We start from the raw sequence: 22,215 nt of genomic DNA, 5'->3' as shown, positions 1-22,215 counted from the left end.
GCAGGGCCATCAGAGGATCTCCTAATCTGAGCGGTGGAATCAAGACCTGGTACTGTGGGTTCAGCTGTGTCCCCTCAAAAGTTGACGTCCTAACCCCTCCTACCTGGGAATGTGACTTCATTTGCTCGGGCTGCCCTCACGAAGTTCCACAGACATCCTGGAGCTTAAACAACAGAAATTTAGTTTCTCACAGTCTGGAGGCTGGCAGTCCAGGATCATGGTGTTGGCAGGACCGGGTTTCTCCTGAGGACTGTGTGTGTGAGAGCACATCCATGGTGTGTGTGTGTGTCCAAATTTCCTCAATTTAGAAGAACGCCAATCAGACTGGATTAGGACCCACCCTAAGGGCCACCCTTTTAACTTACCTCTGTAAAGGCCCATCTCTAAACGTAGTCTCTTTCTGAAGTACTAGGGGGTTAAGGCTTCAGCACATGAACTTAAGGGGGACACAATCAGCCCGTGACAGTGACCTTGTTCGGAAACTGTTTACATTTTACCATTTGGCCATTGCTGATGCAAGTAGCTGAGGATGTACTGGAGGGAGGGGGGCCCCCAAACGCACATGACTGGTCTCCTAGTAAGAAGGGGCAGTAACAAGAGGAGAGAGGGCCATGTGGCTATGGAGGCAGAAACTGGAGTGATGTGCCTCTAGGCCCTGGGTCGCCCAGGACTGCCAGCAACCCTGAATCTAGGAGAGAGGTTTGAACACATTGACCCTACAATCTTCGGAGGGAAAAAGGCAAGGCCCGACAACACCTCGATCATGGAGCTCTCGTCTCCAGAACTATCGGAGAGTACAGGTGTGTTGTGTTAACTGCCCCCGTGTGCCGGACCTCATTAGCACAACCCCAGGGAACTAAAGCCTAGGAGCCCCAGGTTGAGCAGTTTGGTCCCAACAGAAGGTTGGGACCCCTAAAGCCACTTAGCAATAGACAGAAAGGCTCAATCAAAATTATTAGCTCTTAATAAAATTCGGAAACTGATTTACAACACAGCGTAGCAGAGCGCTCATCAGTACTGTCTCTACGGCCAGAATGCCTGGGCTCAGGTCCCCGCTCTGTCACTCACCAGCCACCCCACCCTGGCCATTCACGCTCTCGGAGCCTGGGTCTTCCTCATCTGTAAAAATGAGGGTAATAATAATAATAATAATATCTAGCTACTACTATTATGAAAACCAAATGAGGTACTATTATAAAGCACCATGTGCCCGGCACATAGAGTCCAAGCTATAAAGGGATTTCATCAATCCTAACAAAGACTTGTGTCACCAAGGCATGCTTCTCTCAGTTGTATGTAACATCCCCAAAAACCCTTCCTCGGGCCTCTCCCATCCTGGACTGATCACGTGCAACCCCCACATGTACCAAATTTTCTAGGCAGAGAAGAGCAAAAAGAAAAACAGTACTAACAAAATATTCCAAACTATTAAAATCCCAAGCTTAGGGGCGCCCGGGTGGCTCAGTAAGTTAAGCGACTGCCTTCGGCTCAGGTCATGATCCTGGAGTCCCAGAATCAAGACCAGCATGAGGCTCCCTGCTCAGTGGGAAGTCTGCTTCTCCCTCTCCCACTGCCCCCACCCCCCACTTGTGCTCACTTGCTCTCTCTCTCCCTCAAATAAATAAAATCTTTAAAAAAATTAAAAAATAAAAAATAAAATCCCATATACCTGGCTGCTAGGGAAAGGGGAAAATATTTTTAAGAAAATGTAAGCTGAGGGGTACTTGGTTGGCTCAGTCAGTTAAGTGTCCAACTCTTGATTTTGGCGGATCAGGTCACGATCAGAGTCATGAGAATGAGCCCAGCATGGGGCTCTGCACTGGGCGTGAAGCCTGCTTAAGATTCTCTCTCCCCCTCTGCTCCCCCCCCCCCGCCCCCACCCGCAGCTCATGCATGCACACACTCTCAGAAAGAGAAAGGGAAAATCTAACGAAAGGAAAGAAAAGAAAGAAAGAAAGAAAGAAAGAGAGAGAGAGAGAGAGAGAGAGAAAGAGAGAAAGAAAGAAAGAAAGAAAGAAAGAAAGAAAGAAAGAAAGAAAAGAAAGAAAGAAAGAAAGAAAGAAAGAAAGAAAGAAAGAAAGAAAGAAAGAAAGAAAGAAAGGAAGAAAGAAAGAAAGAAAGAGAAAGAAAGGAGGGAGGGAGGAAGGGAGAGAGAGAGAGAGAGAAAGAAAGAAAAAGAAAGGAAGGAAGGAAGGAAGGAAGGAAGGAAGGAAGGAAGGAAGGAAGGAAGGAAGGAAGGAAGGAAGGAAGAAAGAAAGAAAGAAAGAAAGAAAGAAAGAAAGAAAGAAAGAAAGAAAGAAAGAAAGAAAGAAAGAAAGAAAGAAAAAGAAAGAAAGAAAGAAAGAAAGAAAGAAGGGAGGGAGGGAGGGAGGGAAGGGAAGGAAAAAAAAGGAAAGGAAAGGAGGAAGGAAGGAAATCTAACCGAAAGAAAGAAAAATCTAACAGAAAGAAAGAAAGAAAGAGAAAGAAAAGGAAGGAAGAAAATCTAACCTGAGAATCCATCTGAAAGTGATGAGCACTGGCAGTGACCGGCAGAAGCAGACAAGAGGATATACAGCCCAGCCCCGGGGCTACAGAGCAGGACAGCAAGTCAGGTCCGACGGTAAGAAATATCACATGGCGACCTACAGACACAGGTCTACAGGTATGTGCTACAGGTGTGTAACACAAAAAATATCTTTTTATGTGGGATGCACTGAAATTTCCTATTCTACTGCAGTTTTTTAAATGTTATCATAACAGCCCTAAATAAACCAACAAATACCTTGTAACCCAATTTGAAAACCATGGACATGACCCTCTGCAAGACTCTTCCTGCTCTTTTTCTCCAAAATATCTAACCTAAGAAACTAAATTCTAAAGAAAACTCTTAGCACTTCCTTTTCTTTTCCAAAGTCTAGGATAATCTTCTCTAAACACAGAGAACCTTGAATGTTCTGGAACAAACCACATAAACCACATAAGCTTGGACAATTAAAGACTATGCAGGGTTTCCAGAGGGCTAACAGCTCTGTCCTAAAAAGTTAGTAAAGTCTAACATTTACTCGTTTTCATCATTCTTATCCTCAAAAATTGATTTATTTTGCTTAACAGACCTTTATCCACATGTGCCAGACACATACATAAATGCCAAGCATCAGGCACTATTTTAAACTCTTCACAAATATGAACTCAATCTTCACAACAACCCTGTAAGATAGATGAACTGTATTATGCCCATTTTACAGATGAGGAAACCACTAGCCCAAAGTGAAGAGCCACCGTTCACGAAACTGAGCTCCATGCTCTTACCCACTAGACCATGCTGTTGTATGGTTTTGTTGTTGTTGTTGTTGTTTTTGTTTTGTTTTTAGAGAGCGTGAGTGCAAGCAGGGGAGAGGGGTGGAGGGAGAGGGAGAGAGAGAACATCTCAAACAGGCTTCACACCCAGTACGGAGCCGACACTGGGCTTGGTCTCACCACCCTGAGACCATGACCTGAGCCGAAAGCAAGAGTCGGACGCTGAACCGCCTGAGCCACCCAGGTGCCCCTAGACTATGCTGCTTTAATCTCTCAATTTTCTCACTACCTCAGGGGCCCATGTTCATTATTAAGCATAGCTCCTATTGCGTTTCGATGCTATCTATCATCTTAAAAAATGCAAACTTTTTTTAAGTAATTAATTTTTTAATGGAGATATAACATTAGTTTCGGGTGTACAACATAACGACTCAATATATGCATATGCTGCAAAACGATCAACACACTAAGTCTAGTTAGCCTCCATCACAATGCAACTCTTCACCAGGACGGCAGAGCCACCCAAGAGGGTAACTTACAAGCTCTCACCCTCTCCGTCCTACCCATTCCTTCCATGTTCTTCAGCAGCAGAATCAAACTGCCAAAATAAGCTCCTTCGAAAACAGATCATACCTTTATTAGAAGAGTGAATCTCTGAATTTATTTTAAAGGAGTCTCTTGTATAGGAATCATGCCTGTCGGCTGTTTTCTTTACATCAAACCAGATCTGCCGGCAAAAACAAGGTTCTGGCACATTCTCCCAAAGGACCACAACAAAGGAACATTTCTCGGGGGTGGGGGGGGGAGTCCCCTTGTATCTCAAAGCTGCTCTGATCCCACCCCTCCCTCCATCCCCAGTTCCTTCCAACCCATGATCTGAGAGTTGAAATTAAGAACAGACTACAGAGGGGCGCCTGGGCGGCTCAGTCGGTCAAGCATCTGACTCTTGATTTCGGCTCAGGTCATGACGGGGTCCTGGGATGGAGCCCCATGTCAGGCTCCCTGCTCAGCATGGAGTCTGCTTTTCCCTCTCCCTATCCACCCCCCTCCCCGCCATGCTCTCTCTCTCTCTCTCTAATAAATAAAATCTTTAAAAAAAAAAAAGAACAGACTATAGAATCCCAAAGTTGTTTGCCTCCAAACATAATGTAGACCCTGGACTAAAGAAAGTAAAAACTGTTTTCAACGGAACTGGTTGAACGGGAGAATTTACAAATTCGAGGTTCTGGCTTCCAGGCTTCTAAAGGTGAGCCACCAATCGCTCAGGGGCGAGGAATGCAACTGCTGAAAATGCGAAGTGACCAGGCAGAAAGAAAATAAAAACTCGTTTTGATTCCAATTTTGAAACAACTACAGTCCTTAAATCCTTCAGGACTTGGATGGCAGAGCCTGTGCCTATAGGTCTGGGTGTGGTCCCTGCCGGCATCACGGAGCTGCCTTCTCTCGGCGAGAACACAGGCCTCCTGGAGGCCGACGCTGGGAGGCACGACAGGACAAGGGCAAACTCTGCTCAACTAGAAAGCCTGTGTTAGAAGATGGCAGAGATGCGGAGGGAGATAGGGCCGCATCACTTCTTGCCTCCAGCTCTCCTCATTTCTACCTCGGGCATCCATGTAGCTTCCAAACTCACCTCGGCGTTCCTTCCGACACAAGATGCGGGCGGAAGGGCCTCACCTGGTTGGGCCATTCTTTCCTAGCTTTCCAGAGACCTGACTAACACTTCTACAGAAATCCAAGATTCCTATGCCCTTGACCAAAAAAACAAAACAAAACAAAACAAAACAAAAAAACCTCTTACACTTTATTTGCTACTTTTCCCCATGTCTTCACGATCTAGCCACAGGCAACCCTCCAAAACCATGACCCCACCATTCCATTCCCTACCTCGCCACACCACCCTCCCCTTGGCCTGAAATGCCCCATCCTCTTTCGTCCATCTAGGAAAATCAGGCTCATCCTAAGCCCAGCTGGAAAAGGCCCACCTCTGGGAAGCCTTCCTGACCTCCCCGTTGAGTTAGGTACTCTGTCCTCCATGACCCCATGGCACAGCGGTTCTCAAAGTGTGGTCCCGGAGCCAGCCGTCTGTGCCCTAATGAACTCTCCAGGTGGTTCTGATGCCCGCTCAAGCGTGGCGCCCACTGCCACACTCATAATCAACACTTTATCCTACCTACTTCCACCTACTTGGCTTAGGAGCTTCGTCTTTGTAAGCCCCTCAGAGCCTGGCACAAGCTAGACACCAAAGAAACACATGCTTGCTGAATTAACCTACTGAACCTCTTCTAGAACCGGAAAGGGCACTGTGAAATCAGCAACTTTACAGGCCAGCAAATCTCCACGTCCATGTTCAGGCCCACAATGGCAGCAACAGCCAGGAATCCCATAGAATAAAACCGGAGTCAATCAGCACTCTCGTGGAACAAGCGATTCAAGAAAAATGAATGCAAGGCTCCCAGTCATGGCCACTATACAAGGTTAGCTGCCTTGCGCAGGTCAAAACACACTCAGGAAATGCTGGGAACAACTCCGGCTTGTGTCCTAGAAGGGGTCTTCGCTGGCTCCATGGGGACAGTAGAGCTGACTCATCCCCACGGGCTCCCCAAGGGAGGGAATTACCTAAGTGTGACCAACCTGCAGTATCTGATATTTGACATCTTCTTGCCTCATCAGAGCTACTGATCCCAAGGCCCAACACTTGCTTTGGGCAAAACCCAACATGCTATGGGCGCCCACATAGGATCTGAAAAAAAAAAAAGGAGGAAGAGGAAGATGGACAAAAGGAAGTTAGAATGAAAATGAGTGAGAGTCAGGGCAGCAGAGCAGAAAATTCTCAGAACTGTAAGTTAGTGTGTACTGGGCTCTGTCTCTGCCCGGCCCTGTGCCAAGGGCTTAAATACAGGGTGAGGGGGTACAGCCACAACTCCCTGCTCCATCACTTGATCTCAGGTATCCATGTAAAAAACTTAAGACAAGAGGCACCTGGGTGGCTCAGTCAGTCAAGCGTCCGGCTCTCGGTTTCAGCTCAGGTCATGATCTCAGGTTCGTGGGATGGAGCCCCCCAACGGGCTTCATGCTCAGCGGGGAGTCTGCTTGAAGGATTCTCTCCCTCTGCCCCTCCCCTACTCGCGCGCGCGCGCGCGCTCTCTCTCTCTCTCTCGCTCTCTCTCAAGTAAAAAATCTTTAAAAAAAAAAAAGGCAATCCCATCACATAAAAACATTGGTGGAGAACACTATTACTTTTCTCCCTCATCCTGGAAGGAGTGTCCCCCAAACCTATCCCCCAACCCCAATCCCCAGAACCTATGAATATTACCTCATACGAGAAAAGATACAATTGAGTTAAGGATCTTAACCAAAATGCAATCACATGCATCCTAATGAAACAGAGGCAGAGGGAGATTTCAGAGATGTAAGAGGACACACAGACAAAGGAATGGGAGCACAGAGTGCCGCCACCAGCCAAGGAACGCCGGCAGCCCCCAGAGCTGAAAGAGGCAAGGGACAGGTTCTCCTGAGAGCCTCGGAGGGAGTGTGGCCCTGCCCACAATGTTGATTTTGAGCCAGTGATACTGATTGTGGACTCCCAGCCCGCAGAACTGGGAGGAAGAGATGAGTGTTGTTTTAAGCCACCAAGTGTGTGACTTAGGAAACTAAGAGACTCATTAATCACTTCACTTCTCACACTAGCCGGTATTATCTCCATCCTATGGACATGGAAACCTGGACTTAGCAGGAAGGGACAATGGGCTCCCAATCGCAGGGTCAGGGCAAGCCAGGTACCAACTCCGTCCATCTGATCTTCCCAACACACCGTGCTGGCTCCTGCGAATCGACATGTGGGTTCCTGTGGCCTTTAGAAGTAACCTGGGAAACAGTCACCCCGGTAACATTGTTTCTGTGAAAAACATTCTCCAGGTTCCCAACAAAAGACAAGAGGAAGTTGAGCACATCACCATGGGGGAGAAAAGAGTGCGCATCCCAGAGACCAGTTTTCCACTTAGAAATGGAAGCAATGCAATTAACCCATTCACTGAAGGGTCCAAGGTGCCCAGTCATACACGTCACAGACAAGCAGATAAGATGCCCCCTATCCTCTGGACATCAGCATTTAAAGAAAAGTTGTAACTCATCCTCAAGCTCCCAACACTCCATAATAAACCCCAGAGCCCTCCACCTGAAATCCCCAAGAGTATTCACAACGTACATGGCCCTGTGATATCCCAACAGAGGGCTGCTAAAGCCAATGATCATAGGTTTCCTAAGGAAAAGAATTTGGGGTGGTGGGAATTATCACTAAATTAAATTACCAATCGGGTGAGTTTGAAATATACCTTCATACTCTACTGCAACACTAAACCTGTTGATGATGATGGTCGGTGAAAAATACGGAATATACTGAACATAGTTTTGTGTAGACAACGATTACACGCATGAAACAAAAACAGATGCCAAGGTAAACACTGGGAGGTATACTAGTGTGTTCAATGCTAATAATAAGCACGTGAAAAGATGCTCAACATCACTCATCCTTAGGGAAATGCAAACCAAAACCACAATGAGATACCACCTCACACCCATGAGGATGGCCATTAACAAAACACAGAAAACTAGGAATGGTGAGGATGTGGAGAACTCGGAAGCCCTGTGCACTGGTGGTGGGAATATAAAATGGCGCCGCCACCGTGGAAAACAGTATGGCGGTTCCTCAAAAAATTAAACATAGAATTATCATCTGATCCAGCAATTCCACTTCCGGGTGTATACACAAAAGAAATGAAAGCAAGGATTTGAGAGATTAGCACACCCATGTTCAGAGCAGCTTGGCCAAGATATGGAAACAACCCAAGCGTCCATCATCAGATGACCGGATCAACAAAATGTGGTCTATCCATACAATGGAATATTATCAACATCAATAAGGAAAGACACCTGCTACAACATGGCTGAACCTTGACGACATGATGCTAAGTGAAATAAGCCAGACACGGAAGGACAAATACTGCATGACTGGACCTATATGAGATCCCTACAGCAGTCAACTCAGGGACTCTGGGGGGGGGGGCATGGGGAGTTAGTGTTCGATGGGTGTGGAAATTTCATCTGTGAAATCTCAGAGCAGTGTGAGTTCTTAATGCCACTGAACCGGACACTTAAAAATGGTTAAAATGGTCAATTTTATGTTCTATATATTTTACCACAATAAAAGACCAGCAACAGTACCTATTTAAGATTGGCAAGTTTACGAGTGAGGTTCTATTTTTCTTTTGAGTTTTAAGTTTTCATTCATGAAATTACGCCTTCTTAAAAAGAAAAAAAGAAGAAGGCATATGTGGTATTAAATATCAAAAGAGGGAAAAAATGTGACTGTCCTAGGGCAAGCCAACTCATTGTAGACCCACAGCTTCGGGGATCAATGGAATTCCCGTGGTAATGACCTTTCTCACTTCTGTAATATGAATTACCACAAAGTAAAAATCCAATTCCCTCTCCATGTTTATGAAAGTCATGCCTTTCAGGCAGCTGAAGCAACAAAGCCGGCCAAAAGCACTTCCCAGCCGTCTGATTGGAGATTTATACTGCATATAAACATAAAGAAACATTATGTAACATAAGCTGTAGGGCAGGAGAAGAAAGCTGGTCTGGGAATCAGAAGCTGAATTCAAGATCAGCTTCACCCACTGACTCCCCTTGCTGGACCAATTAAAAACTCTCCAGGCGTCTGCCACCTTTTCCATAGGCGAAGTAACACCTGCTTCATATGGTGACAATAAATCCTGAATAGGACCCAGGGCTTACAAATGTCGGGGGTTTATCCACAGCCTGAGTGAAAGAACACAGCCTGCCATAGAGCAGGGGCTTAATAAATGATCCATGCTTGCTTCCTTTCATTCCACAAGTGTATGAACTCACACATCAAGTGGCATTATGCTTGCTTATTCTTGAACTTAAGAAGGGACGGATTGCTTGGTTTACTCTCAATTACCTCAACTCCACCACCTCCTCTAAAAAGCACCCTCATCCTAAAATTGTTAACGAGGCTGGCTTTCTATTTTGCGGTCTGGAAATGACAAAAAGTTGGCCAAAAAAAAAAAAAAAATCAACCTGGAAGTCTTAATTTCAATGAGAAAATGGTTATTAGAGTTTTTCTTAAAGATCATATTCTAAAATTCCAGAAAGCCTAAGGCTCCAGCACTCACTGTGTGCGTGACCTTGGGCATTACTTCACCACTGTGAGCTTTGGTTTTCACATCACAAATGACAAAAAACACACGTATACACAATTGAGCCTCTTGAAGTAAAGGTGAGCAAGGGCTCTTAACTGTTAAGAAATTATTCATCATGTCCCTCCTACAAAATTATTAAATATTCTCCTTTATGCTGTAGGGGAGCCTTTGTTTCTGGACCTTAGGCTCCCATTTTTCTCAATTGGAACAGTCCTTGGCCAAGAGTTCTACCCTAATGGGATCACTGGAAAGAACAATTGAAAACAGGTGGTAGGGATGGGCAGAAAACAAACAAAAGAATTGAAAACAGTGAGGAAGTGTGTTTTGATGCGACCCATTTATTTATTTATTTATTTATTTTTAGATTTTGCATTTTTATGTAATGTCTACACCCAACACCGGGCTTGAACTTACAACCCAGAGATCAGGGGTCGCATGCTCCACTGACTGAGCCAGCCAGGTGCCCCTTGATTTGACCAATTTAAATAACAAATTAAACATCTGCTTCTCCATTGTGGTAATTAATATTACCCAGTACCTCAACATGACAAGTATTTCAGCGACAACCGCAAAGACTATAACTCACTATCTGGAAAAGGAATCTCAGCAAATTCTCAAGGAACCCCAGTGGACCATCCTCATTCGGGGCTAGAGATAGCTTTGTCATGGCACCCAAGACCATGTTTTTAAACAGTGGTAACTCCTCTGCAAAAGAAGACTTCTCTTTTCAACGTTTCACACCCTACAAAAGGACCTGCATGGAGAAGGAAATCAAACAAAACACCCTGTTGCATTTTATTTTCTTTACGAATGTTAGGAAAGAATAGAGCCACACCAAGACATAAAAAGGGCCCCCTGAAACTTTATGAGGTGCAGGGTTTGCCAAATAGAGCTTAATGAACTGAACAGTTAAATGCTTTTACAGAAAAAAAAAAAATCCCAAATCACGCTGTTAAAAGGGGTCTGAAAAAACACAATGCATTGATAGAAGTATCAGAACTTCTCAAAGGAAGGACAAGTCAGAGGAAGCACCCAATCAAGATTCCTTTAAGAAAGGTATCTAGACGTTGAAATTAAGAACAAAAAGAACATGATTCCAGAGCAGAAGCATGATGACGTAACAGAACTCCTGGACAATCCTGGATACCATCTGACGAGCTTCTAGGCTTCAGTCAGCTCTTTAGGAACCAGGGGACTGTGGGCAAAGCTCTGATGCTCAGTCTGCTCCTTGGTCAAGTAGAGACAATATTGCAAACCCAGCTTACCCTCCGGGCATCATAATTCCCATCATTCAGATAAAAAAAAAAAAAAAAAAAAAGCCAAGACAGGATCAAATCTGATGGCTAGTGTATGTCAGACCCCGAGCTCAAAAGTCAATTCTACCTCCCAGGCCAATGCATGAGGGACTCCTATTATCTGCCATGGTGCATAGGAAGAAAGACCCTGAGGGCGGCAGATGTTAAGGACCGCACCCACGCGAACACAGGTGCTTCCAGCCTGGTCTGCCCGGCCTCATCCCCTGGACTCTTCTGACCATGCTGGCCTGGGAGGTCTGGCTGGCAGGGCTGGGCTCCCCGACGGTGCCCCTGGCTTTGGGCAGATGAGTAACCAAATGGGATCAGGGACCCACAGCAGCAGACGGAGGAGGGAAGGACGAGAAGCAAGTAGAGACGGTAAAGAGCAGGCAACACCAGCAAAAGGAGCCAAAGGCCCAATCACCTGTTTCTATTGACGCCAATGAACCCAGACGCCAGGGTGGAAACTTCTAGTCCAGCTTATAAGGAACTATGTGTCTGTGGCCAGGGGCTCTACCAGCTGAGTTCATTTGTAAAATTAATGACCTTCTCAATCCTTTACGTCGATGTGAATAGAAAAAGAATCGCTCAGCAGATCGCTGAGACAGCAAGTCCCATGGGGAAGGCTGCAGGTCTCCCCTTCACTCCAAAACAATACGGGGGGCGCCTGGCTGGCTCAAGCAGTAGAGCATGGGACTCCTAATCTCGGGATTGTGAGTTCAAGCCCTACGTCGGGTGCAGAGATTACTTAAATAAAACTAAATAAATAAATAATAAAAAGAAAACAATACGTGAACTTCCCGATCTTACACAGACCTCCAATGCCACCGTCAGTAAGTTTGGGGGTCACATAGATCCTCACATACTTTACCTTCATAGATTATCTGTGGGATTCGCAAAAGCTTGTGGTCTCTGTTTCCTGGTCTTCTGTCAAACTTCTGAGAACACCCAAACACACCCAGGCCACTCACTTAGGAGCAGACACCTGAGAAGCGGGTTCCAGCACAGAGAATCAATTTAACACACTCTTGCGAATGCAGTCACCCCGGCAACAGCTGAAGCTGGAAGCTCTGCATACCACTGAAGACCCCCAACCCCCAAAACTCATCACACCTCCCACCTCTGCTAACCCAGAAGCCGGGGCTTCCTTGCGTCAGGTTGAACTACAACCCGTCATCATGTCCACTGGAACTTATGCATGCTGACACACAGGCACGTTCTAGAAAGGGAGAGGGAGGTGGGGGAGACCCAGGTTAGGAGACCCTTTGGGAAGGCCCAACACTAAAGGACACTTACCCGGCCTCCACTTTGCAGGAAGCCTGGGCCATATTTTCAATGCCTCGTGGAAAGCACTAAAAATAAAAAGTCCTAAAAACTTCAGACAGAGGCAATTTTTTTTAATTTTCTTTAAAGATTTTATTTATCTATCAGAGAGAGAGAGAGAGAGAGAATAAGCACAAGCAAGGGGAGCTGCAGGCTGAGGGTGAAGCAGGCTCCCCGCTGAGCAGGGAGCCCGACGCTGGACTCAATGCCAGGACCCTGGGATCATGACCTGAGCCGAAGGCAGATGCTTAACCCACTGAGCCACCCAGGTGTCCCTAGGCAGAGGCATTTTAAACTGCAAACAATTTATTATTTAAGTAACGAACACTTACTGAGTATCTACATGGATGGAGACAAGGATGAATTAGAGAATCAAAGAGCAGGAAAAGAGAAAAAGCAGCAAAATGCGGGCATTTTCTTGCCAGTTGCTCGTTTGCCCTAAAGCATCACTGAATCAGAGCGGACTCTCCCAATGTTAACCATTTACTCCAGGGCAGGTGCAGAGACTCCCAGAGGGAAGGGATTGGGCTAAAATCCCCCATCTGTCAGCCACCTCCCCCAGCACAGGCCACCCTGCCACTTATCACAAAACCTTAAGATACAGAAAGGGCCTGAGAGGTCACCAGCTGCAATGCAATGCTGGAATCGCCTCCCCCCATCTCCCACGGGCCAGCCCCCATGCTCCTAAACCACTCGTCGTCCACAGTCCCCCCGTGGTCAAGTCCCTGACCAAGCCCACCATTACCCTTCAGGTACAAACTCTCCCCGCAAGGAAGTGTCTCCTTTGCTCCACACAAACAGACACAGAGTGGGAGCTCATGCCTGTTCATACCAAGAGTCTGGCAGGCTAGATTGATACAGGCGTTAATATATCAGAGATGAGAAGCCCCCAACAGTGGTGACTGGAAGCTTCCCAGCGTACAAGGAGGTGGAGGAAACCACAGTATTTAACCACCAAGTCATTCATTCACAGAGAGGAACAGGTAACTAGAGAGACTAGGGACTGAAGAGGGGACGGTGACAATCAATAAAGACATTTCTTCCAGAGCAGGCGGGGGCATCTGTGCACTAAGCATATGACCTTCATTTAAAATACTTCTCGGGCACCTGGGTGGCTCAGTCGGTGAAACATCCCCCTTCTGCTCGGGTCATGATCCCGGAGTCCTGGGATCAAGTTCCGCATCATGGGGCTCCCTGCTCAGCAGGGAGATTGCTTCTTTCTCTGCTCCCCCCTGCTTGTGCACATGCACTCTCTCTCTCAAAAATAAATAAATAAATAAATAAATAAATATTTTTTAAAAAATATTTCTCAAGTTAAGGGTGCCTGGGTGGCTCAGTCAGTGAAACGTGCGACCCTTGGTTTAGGCTCACGTCATGATCTCATGGGTCATGGAATCAAGCCCCAATCAACGGGCTCTGCACTCAGCAGGGGGTCTGCTTGAAGATTCTCTCCCTCTGCCCCACCCCCACTTGCACACGCTCCCTCGTACTCACTCTAAAATAAATAAGTTTTTAAAAATAGTAATAATAATAAATAAAATATTTCTCAAGATAACAACAAACAAAAATATTTCTCTGGGAATGCAAGCTGGTGCAGCCACTCTGGAAAAAGTATGGAGGTTCCTCAAGAAGTTGAAAATAGAGCTACCCTATGACCCAGCAATTGCACTACTGGGTATTTACCCCAAAGATACAAATGTAGTGATCCGAAGGGGCACCTGCACCCCAATGTTTGTAGCAGCAACATCCACAATAGCCAAACTGTGGAAAGAGCCAAGATGTCCATCGACAGATGAATGGATAAAGAAGATGTGGTGTATATGCACAACGGAATATTATGCAGCCATCAAAAAAATGAAATCTTGCCATTTGCAACATGGATGGAACTAGAGGGAATTATGCTAAGCGAAATAAGTCAATCAGAGAAAGACAATTATCATATGATCTCACCAATATGAGGAATGTGAGAAACAAGACGAAACCAGAGAGCGAGACAAACCATAAGAGACTATTAATCTCAGGAAACAAACTGAGGGTTGCTGGAGTGGTGGGGGGTGGGATGGGGCGGCTGGGATGATGGTCACTGGGGAGGGCATGTGCTACGGTGAGCGCTGTGATTGTGTAAGACTGCTGAATCACAGACCTGTACCCCTGAAACAATAACACATTATATGTTAATTTAAAAAAATTAAGAAAATATAGAATTAAAAAAATATATATATATTTCTCAAGGTAAAAATTCACACATTCATCTTATCCTAATTTTAGGAGACAGGAAGGCTATAAATTACAGAAATGAAATCAATCTTTAATCCTTCAGACAGGTGTTTAAAGAGTCCCATCATGGTGGAAAATAAAGAGAGGTCATGAAGTCTGTCTTCAAAGGATCGTTGGTCCCACTGGGTTGGGGAGACAACACGAAGGCAGATAAAACAATTAGGAGACAATTACCAGGATGAGTTCCAAGGTGATTACTTGAGTTCCAAGGGTAAGATTTTAGGAACCCAAAAAAAAAGAATGGTCCAGTCACCAGTTCTCTGATACCTGGAGCCAGGCAGAGGAGGAAGCTGTAAACCAAACATTCTCTCCTTTATCTCTAAGTGTATCTTCTCTATCAGCAAATGGATTTCCTTTCAGGCAGTTTAAGACCTTGTGGGTCAGGGCTACCTGCCCAGGCTCGGCCAGAAGAGAACAAAGGAAATAAATCAGGTCACCCATTACCCCGCCCTTCTCCCCCAAAAGAGTCCCTCCTCGAACACAGAGAGTGACACTCACTGCAACGAAGCTGCATGGAGACGTGTTTATAAACATGGAGTCCGAAACCTCCAACCCAGACAGCTTTCCTCCTTCAGCTCCGGAGAAAGGTTGGGTCGTGCCCCTTCCTGCTCAGGGCAATGTCCACAAGAGACAAGATGCTCTCACAGGGAAGATTAGACCCTCCTGTGACACCTGGTCAGTTTCTTTCTTTTGTTTTTTTTTTTTAAGATTTTATTTATTTGACAGAGAGATTGAGCACAAGCAGGGGAGCAGGGGGAGAGGCAGAGGGAGAGGGAGAAGCAGGCTTCCCGCTGAGCCAGGAAGCCCAACATGGGGCTCGATCCCAGGACCCCGAGATCACGACCTGAGCCGAAGGCAGCCACTTCAACCAACTGAGCCACCCTGGCGCCCCGTCCCCTGGTCAGTTTCCATCATGCCCATCACATCATTTACTGGTCTCGATCACGGCTTTTGTAAATACCCTGCAAACGTTTGTTTAGTCTAGCCTGTCGGAAGGCAAGAGGAGAACCTGGCATTCCAACAACCACGTCAGGAAACTCACGTGTGACCTTGGGTCCTGTCTTAGCCCTGCAGGGCGGGATGTGATCCTTGGTCTCCCGGCTCTTGTCTAGCGTCCATGCCATCTCCCAGGGCAGCCTCACCTGGGAGGGTCTCCTCTGAACTCATACTGAAAAGGTCTTGAACATGACCTGCCCGCACTTTCTTCAAAGATAGCTGACGGACAAGGAAACGGAGGCCGAGAAATCAAGCAAGGTGGCCAAGATTGCCCAGGCACTTGAACAGAGATCGAACACCAAAAAACCCTGCTCCTCACACTTGAGGCAATCGCGTCTCCCATCACTAGAATATGGCTTCTCAATCTGGCCGGTGGAAGCCGGCTCAGAGCGCGGAGGCGTATTTGTAGGAGTATGAAGGTCCTGGGAAGAACCAAGGCCACAAAGGCTGATGGAGATCTATAACCCTGTAAGCCAGGGCGGGTGCCCCAGAGACCAACTGCATGTGCCCTCCTGGTGGGCCTACCCCCAGAAGCAAAGTGCCTTGTGATCTACACCGAGCAGGCCCCTGCCCCCACCAGCTGGCCAGCCCCACTTCCAGCGCTCAAAACCAACCTCCAAGATCCTGGACCCCTGGCCACCCTACGGGTGGCACAGCCAATGGAAACGTAAGCAGAGGGGCAAATGATTTGAGGAACACTCTTTCTTTCTTATCTGCTCACCCTTCAAGGCCAAGCCTTGTAAACACAGAGTACAGTAGGACTGGCTTGATTCCTGAGTAATAAACTTAGGGGTTAAAAAAATAAACGATGACTACTAACTATCAAGAAACAGAACTTAACAGTTCTGGCCCCAGGTCAATCGCAGCGCCACTGACTTACGCCCCACAGAGCACACTACCATGGCTAATTGCTCTCCAGATGGTGGCTTGTACTTTTCCAGGCAGAATCTCATCTCCCCGAGCCTTGCCTCACCTTTCTACAGCTCTTTGTGTTTTCCCAACGTCCTCTCTATGTGCAGAGGGCTTCGCAACACCTCCAAATTTACGGCCACCTACAGATTTAATTAGCAGACTGTTTACTTCCCCCCTCACTCTTTGGAATATCTTAAGTAAAACCAGGCCTCCATTGAGCCCATGGGTACTCCACCCTGGGCCTCCGTCCAATCAGCTCCCCGGTGGAACAGTGTTTGCCCAGCTCCAACCCTGGGTCTGGCCCTTGTCCAAGGCAAGTCTGTGCTGAGCCAGCCACCAGGTACCACGTGAGGGCCTTCCACCCCTGGGGCCGCCTGCACGAGGAGGGTATGCGGAAGGAAGGGCAGAGGTGGGCAAAGAAAAAGCTGAAGAGACGCTCAGTCGAGGCAAGGCTTTGTTAGAAAAAGAAAGGGCACAGACAGGCCAGGTGAACACACGTTTTTCAGGACTTCTCCATGTAATCCAGACCTTAGAGGAAGGAAAAGAAGAAGAAGAAGAAAGCAGTATGGAAAGAAAGAGCGCAAAAGAAATGGAAAAAGTGGGACCAGAAGGGGCAGGAGGGCAGGAGGGACAGAGGATCAACTGCTTTTTTTTATTAACCACTAACTCTGTCAATCAACAAACACGAACTGAAGGTGCATATCAGGCGCAACAATACAGGAGTTTTGCTTGTTTTTTTAAGTAATCTGTACACCTAACACGGGGTTCAAATGCACAACCCCATGATCAAGAGTCGGATGCTCTGCCGACTGAGCCGGCCGGGCGCCCCAACAATACAGAAGCTTAGAAAAAGAAAACAAGATCTCTCATCACAAGAAATTTTGGCATCCACGGGAAGAAACCAGTCAGCAACCAACAGCAAGGGAAATGAATATGAAACCAACATGCAAACGGGCCTATCATTCATTCTCCTGCAGAGCCATTTAAGGATGCAGAGACTAACAAGTTACTCTGGCTACAAAGCAGGAGTAGAGAGTCCACAGAAACTGCCCCCCCCCCCCCCGCCCCCGACCAACTAAACCAGGCAGGTCTCCAGGCCTGAGCAAGCCCAGCCCTGACACATTATTATGGATATGACAAACCAGCATATGGAATCTCACCTTGATAACACTGTGGCCCCCCACCCTTCTCGATGCTACAGCTTGTACGCACTGTGATTAATTTTTCCTAAACTATTCTGGGGTTTTATGACTACTCGTTTCTTTATTCTTAAGCTTTGAAAGGGTAGTCAAACAATTAAATATGTGGCGCTATTATTATTCATAATGGGCGCTGGATATCGTGTCTACCTGATCATCCAAATTTGCCTAACTTAATTTTGCTGCAATGAAAATTCCTCTGACTTTCCCAGGAGCTAGATAGGAAAACTCATTGTTTTGGAATTCGCCCCCCTTCCGCTTGTCATTCCCTCCACGCCCTGGCTTCAACATGCTTTGCAAGGCCTGTCAGAACTAAGAGATTGCTCAAATAAGAGAGAACTCACCCACTCTGGCAGATTATCTCAGGAAAATAAGTTGGCAGTCATTCTCTGGGGCAAGGCTAGCTAATAAAAACATAACTTCACATTTTCTGGTAGCTACATAAAAAAAAACAAGTTTTTACTTTTTAGGACAGGGCGCCTGGGTGGCTCGGTCAGTTAAGTGTCGGACTCTTGATTTCGGCTCAGGTCATGATCTCAGGGTCGTGAGATCGAGCCCCGTGGGTAGTCAGCTTCAGATTCTCCCTCTCCTTCCCCCTCTGCCCCTCCCCTGCTCACGCATGCACGCTCTAAATAAATAAATAAAAATAAAATTTTTTTAAAAAGTAAAAAGGTTACATTAAATTTAATAACCTATTGTATTCAACCCAACATATCATAAATATTATTTCAACACACAGTCAATACAAAAGTTATTGAGGGGCGCCTGGCAGGCTCAGTCAGTGGAACATGTGACTCTTGACCTGGGGGTCGTGAGTTCGAGCCCCATGTTGGGTGTAGAGATTACTCAAATAAATAAAGAAATAAGCTAAAAAAATGAATAATTTCAACTTTAAAAAAAGGTTTCAATTAAAAAAAGTTATGCTGAGATGACTTACATTCATCTCTTTCTTCCTAAGTCTTTGAAACCGGGTCTCTAGTTCACACCTACAGCACGTCCTAATTCAGACATTTCAAGGGCTTGGCAGCCACATGTGGCTAGTGGTCTCCACAGTGGGCGGTACAGCTAGAGCCCCTCTAACTGTAATGCGTGGCCAGGAGGCTATGAAGTTCAACAAGGAGTTTGCCAAGTGAGAGGGATTCCTGATCTTGTAAATGCCCAATTTTCAGGACGTGCTGAGCTTTCCTCGCACAAAGATGCCCTTTGGTCTATGGGAAAGAGCTGCCCCAAATCAGGAGAACCTCTCCACAGTACTGAGTTTCGGATCCAAAAACCTAACACCCTCAATATAATGGAAAACACAAGATATTTACTGAGTACCTCCTAAGAAAGAAAAACCATGCTGGGGGCTGAAATGAAAACGTGTCCAAACTCACTATTAACCTCTAAGCCCCCAACACACTAGCCAGGGGATGTTTTCTTTTGCGGAGCCCCGTGCCTTATTAAAAAGTCATTAAATCTCAGTGCCTGCATCGGAAAGGCAAACATCTTTAACTACAGGAAATCGAGTCCCTGAGTTCATGGCCGGCCCTGTTCTAAGTGCCAGGATAAACCGAAGAATCCCAAATCAGCACCTAACCTTCATTCTGCCTGCCCATCACTGGAGTCTTCACTGTCCCAAAAACCCTAAAGGAATAATCACTGTTAGGGTATCTGCAGTGCTTAACATTTTCTTCTCAGCGTCTCTGTTGCTCTAAGTGGACCCGGGAAGTTCGCGTTAACCCAATTGTTTCTCCTTTCACCTTAAAACAAATAATAAATAATATTTATTCTTTTCCTGAGCAAGCACCAGACTGAAGGCCTCAGGGCAGCCAGCCACCAGGCCAGGAAGGGGGAGGACAGGATCTAGAATTGACCTGCCCTCAAGAACTTCAGGGCCCCCAAGGAAGAGAGGCCCCCCAACAGATTAAAAGGAGACAATGGGTGATTATGCCAGTGGAGAAGAGCCTTGAAAGCTTTCTAGAGATAATGGTGCCCACCCAGAGCCTTAAAAAGTAGGCAAGAATAAACCAGAGGGGGAGAAAACACTATTCAAAAGGGGTCTGGGGCCGAGTTTCCTACCCAGATGCCAAGCCCTTTGGAAACATCTACAGGAATTAACTCGCTTACTACTCACAATAGCCCTACCAGGTAGGTACTATCCGTGTCCCCATTTGATAGATAAGAAAACTGAGGCACGGAGCAAGGTGATGCTGTTAGTAAGCGGCCAAGCAGATGATGCAAACCAAGCAGTGAGACCACCACACCCCTGTACCAGCACGTGTGGAAGTACATTGTGTTTGTGGATGTGTGAGTGAAGCTTGTAATCCGGACCCCCTGGGGGCCAAGAAGGGAGTTTAAACACAAGAACGTGGGGCGCCCGGGTGGCTCAGTCATTAGGCGTCTGCCTTCGGCTCGGGTCATGATCCAGAGTGCTGGGATCGAGCCCCACATTGGGCTGCCAGGGTCCTGGCATCGAGTCCCACATCGGGCTCCCTGCTCAGTGGGAAGCCTGCTTCTCCCTCTCCCACTCCCCCTGCTTGTGTTCCCTCTCTCGCTGTCTCTCTCTCTGTCAAATAAATAAATAAAATCTTTAAAAAAAATAAAAAATAAAATAAACACAAGAACATGTGAACAGAGTCATGAGGAGAGTGGTGGACCACTGGAGCCCAGAAGAGCCCCCTACATGCATCAAATTCAAAGTCACATCCGGCGCTCTTTGATGCAGATACAGCCCCCTCCCCGCCCTGTTGACAGCTCCCCATCTGTGTCCACTCTGGGGTTGAGCAGACAAGGCTGGGGCGAGTGAGAGGTGAGGCAGAAGGGGCAGAGCAGAGCACATACACCAGGTCAAGAAGCTTGGGCTTCACCCAACGAACAATGGGGCAACTCAGACAGGTTCTAAACCAGGACCGACGTGATCAGACATGAATTACATGGATGGCTGACCTCCAGGGGGAAGATGAAATGCAAAGTAAAACACGAATGCGGGGGGGGGGGGCAGGAGAGTGCATCTGTCAGCTGGAGCTGCTGTAACAAAGCACCATAAACAGATGCAAAACGTAGGAAATGTAGGTCTCACAGCCCTGGAGGCAAGTCTAAAATGAAGATGCGAGCAGGGCTGTGCTCCTTCTGGAGGCTCCGGGGGAAGACTCCTTCCCATCTCATCACCCAGGAAGGTTCTGGGGTCTCAGCACATTCTGGTTCTGGATCTGAGTGCCGGTTACACGAGTACATGGTGTGTACGAATCCATGAAACCAGACACTTCCAATAAGGTACACTTTTCTGTACGCGTGTTGCATTTCCATTTCAATAAATGAGCACTTACATTCACCAAGGTTGGTAAGTAACTTCCTGTCTGCAAAACACGGGTGAGATCGCCCCGTCTACAAAGCTCTCCTGCCTGATGATGTCGATAATTCTTTTTTTTTAAAGATTTTATTTATTTATTTATTTGAGAGAGAGAATGAGAGAGAGAGAGAGCATGAGAGGGGGGAGGGTCAGAGGGAGAAGCAGACTCCCTGCTGAGCAGGGAGCCCGATGTGGGACTCGATCCCAGGACTCCAGGATCATGACCTGAGCCGAAGGCAGTCGCTTAACCAACTGAGCCACCCAGGCCCCCGATGTCGATAATTCTAAGGGCGATGACACGGAATGCTGTTGTCATGCAAATTCAGCGTCCAGGACTTTCACGGAACAAGGTCCATGCATAACGTGCTTTAAAAGCCCATCCTGTTTCCAAAAAGAAATGTGAGGACAGCAACGTTCTGATTTAGTGCTGCCTTTGTTTCGAGAGAGATTTGGCCTCCATTGTCAAAGGCTGAAATCTTAGCTGCAAGCAGGAAAGTGGGGAGGGGTCCCAGAAAATATTTTTATGCCTTTCTCACTGAAACCGAACACCAAAAATGGATTTTCCACAAGAAGCAGCAGGAGAAGGAACAGGCTGCCTTAGCCTCCCGTGATGGCAACACCAGAGTTAAACAGGTGTCCTAACAGGAAAAGGGCCCATAAATGGTAAAGCCAGAAGGCCTCGTGGCGCTGGACAGCTGGTGCGAGAGCGAGGGCTACAGGCCTAAGTGGTCCCCAGACTCCCGGAGTCGGCCGTACTTCGCCTCGCACACGCTTAAACACCCATTTGCCTTCAGAAGCACACACACACCACATATATAAAACCTCTCAGCAGGAAATTTCTTCCATTCTTCAATGGCCTGGCTCTGAGCTATTGGATTGCATGAAATGAGAGGAGAAAACAAATAGGTCGGCTGTTCCACAGTGAACAGTCTGCTCCGTGCAACAGGGTCACGTGGGCACGCAGGGCTGCTCAGGAGAGGGACATAACCGAGACGGGGGTGGGGAAGGTAGCGGCCTCGGACGGGGAGGTGAGGGGAATCGGCTGATCCCAGCCCCCCCACCACCACCCCGAGCCACCCAGGTGCTGTCCTCAGCTGATGAGCATGGTTTTCGGGGATCCACAGAATCCACATTGCAAGGCCTTGCTCACGCCATCTGCTCACTCCGCTGCCCCACTTTCTCATCTGTAAAATGGGATGGCAACGCCCACCTGCAGGGACTCTTTAATGATTAACGTGTAGGGGCGCCTGGGTGGCTCAGCTGGTTAAGCCACTGCCTTCGGCTCAGGTCATGATCCCAGAGTCCCGGGATCGAGTCCCGCATCGGGCTCCCTGCTCGGCGGGGAGTCTGCTTCTCCCTCTGCCCCTCCCCCCCATTCT

The sequence above is a fragment of the Eumetopias jubatus genome, unplaced genomic scaffold, assembly GCF_037043125.1.
Source record: "Eumetopias jubatus isolate StellerSeaLion01/CBP00866 unplaced genomic scaffold, mEumJub1_p1.0 scaffold_1, whole genome shotgun sequence".
In the NCBI taxonomy this organism is placed as follows: Eukaryota; Metazoa; Chordata; class Mammalia; order Carnivora; family Otariidae; genus Eumetopias; species Eumetopias jubatus.
This window is presented reverse-complemented; position numbering follows the sequence as displayed.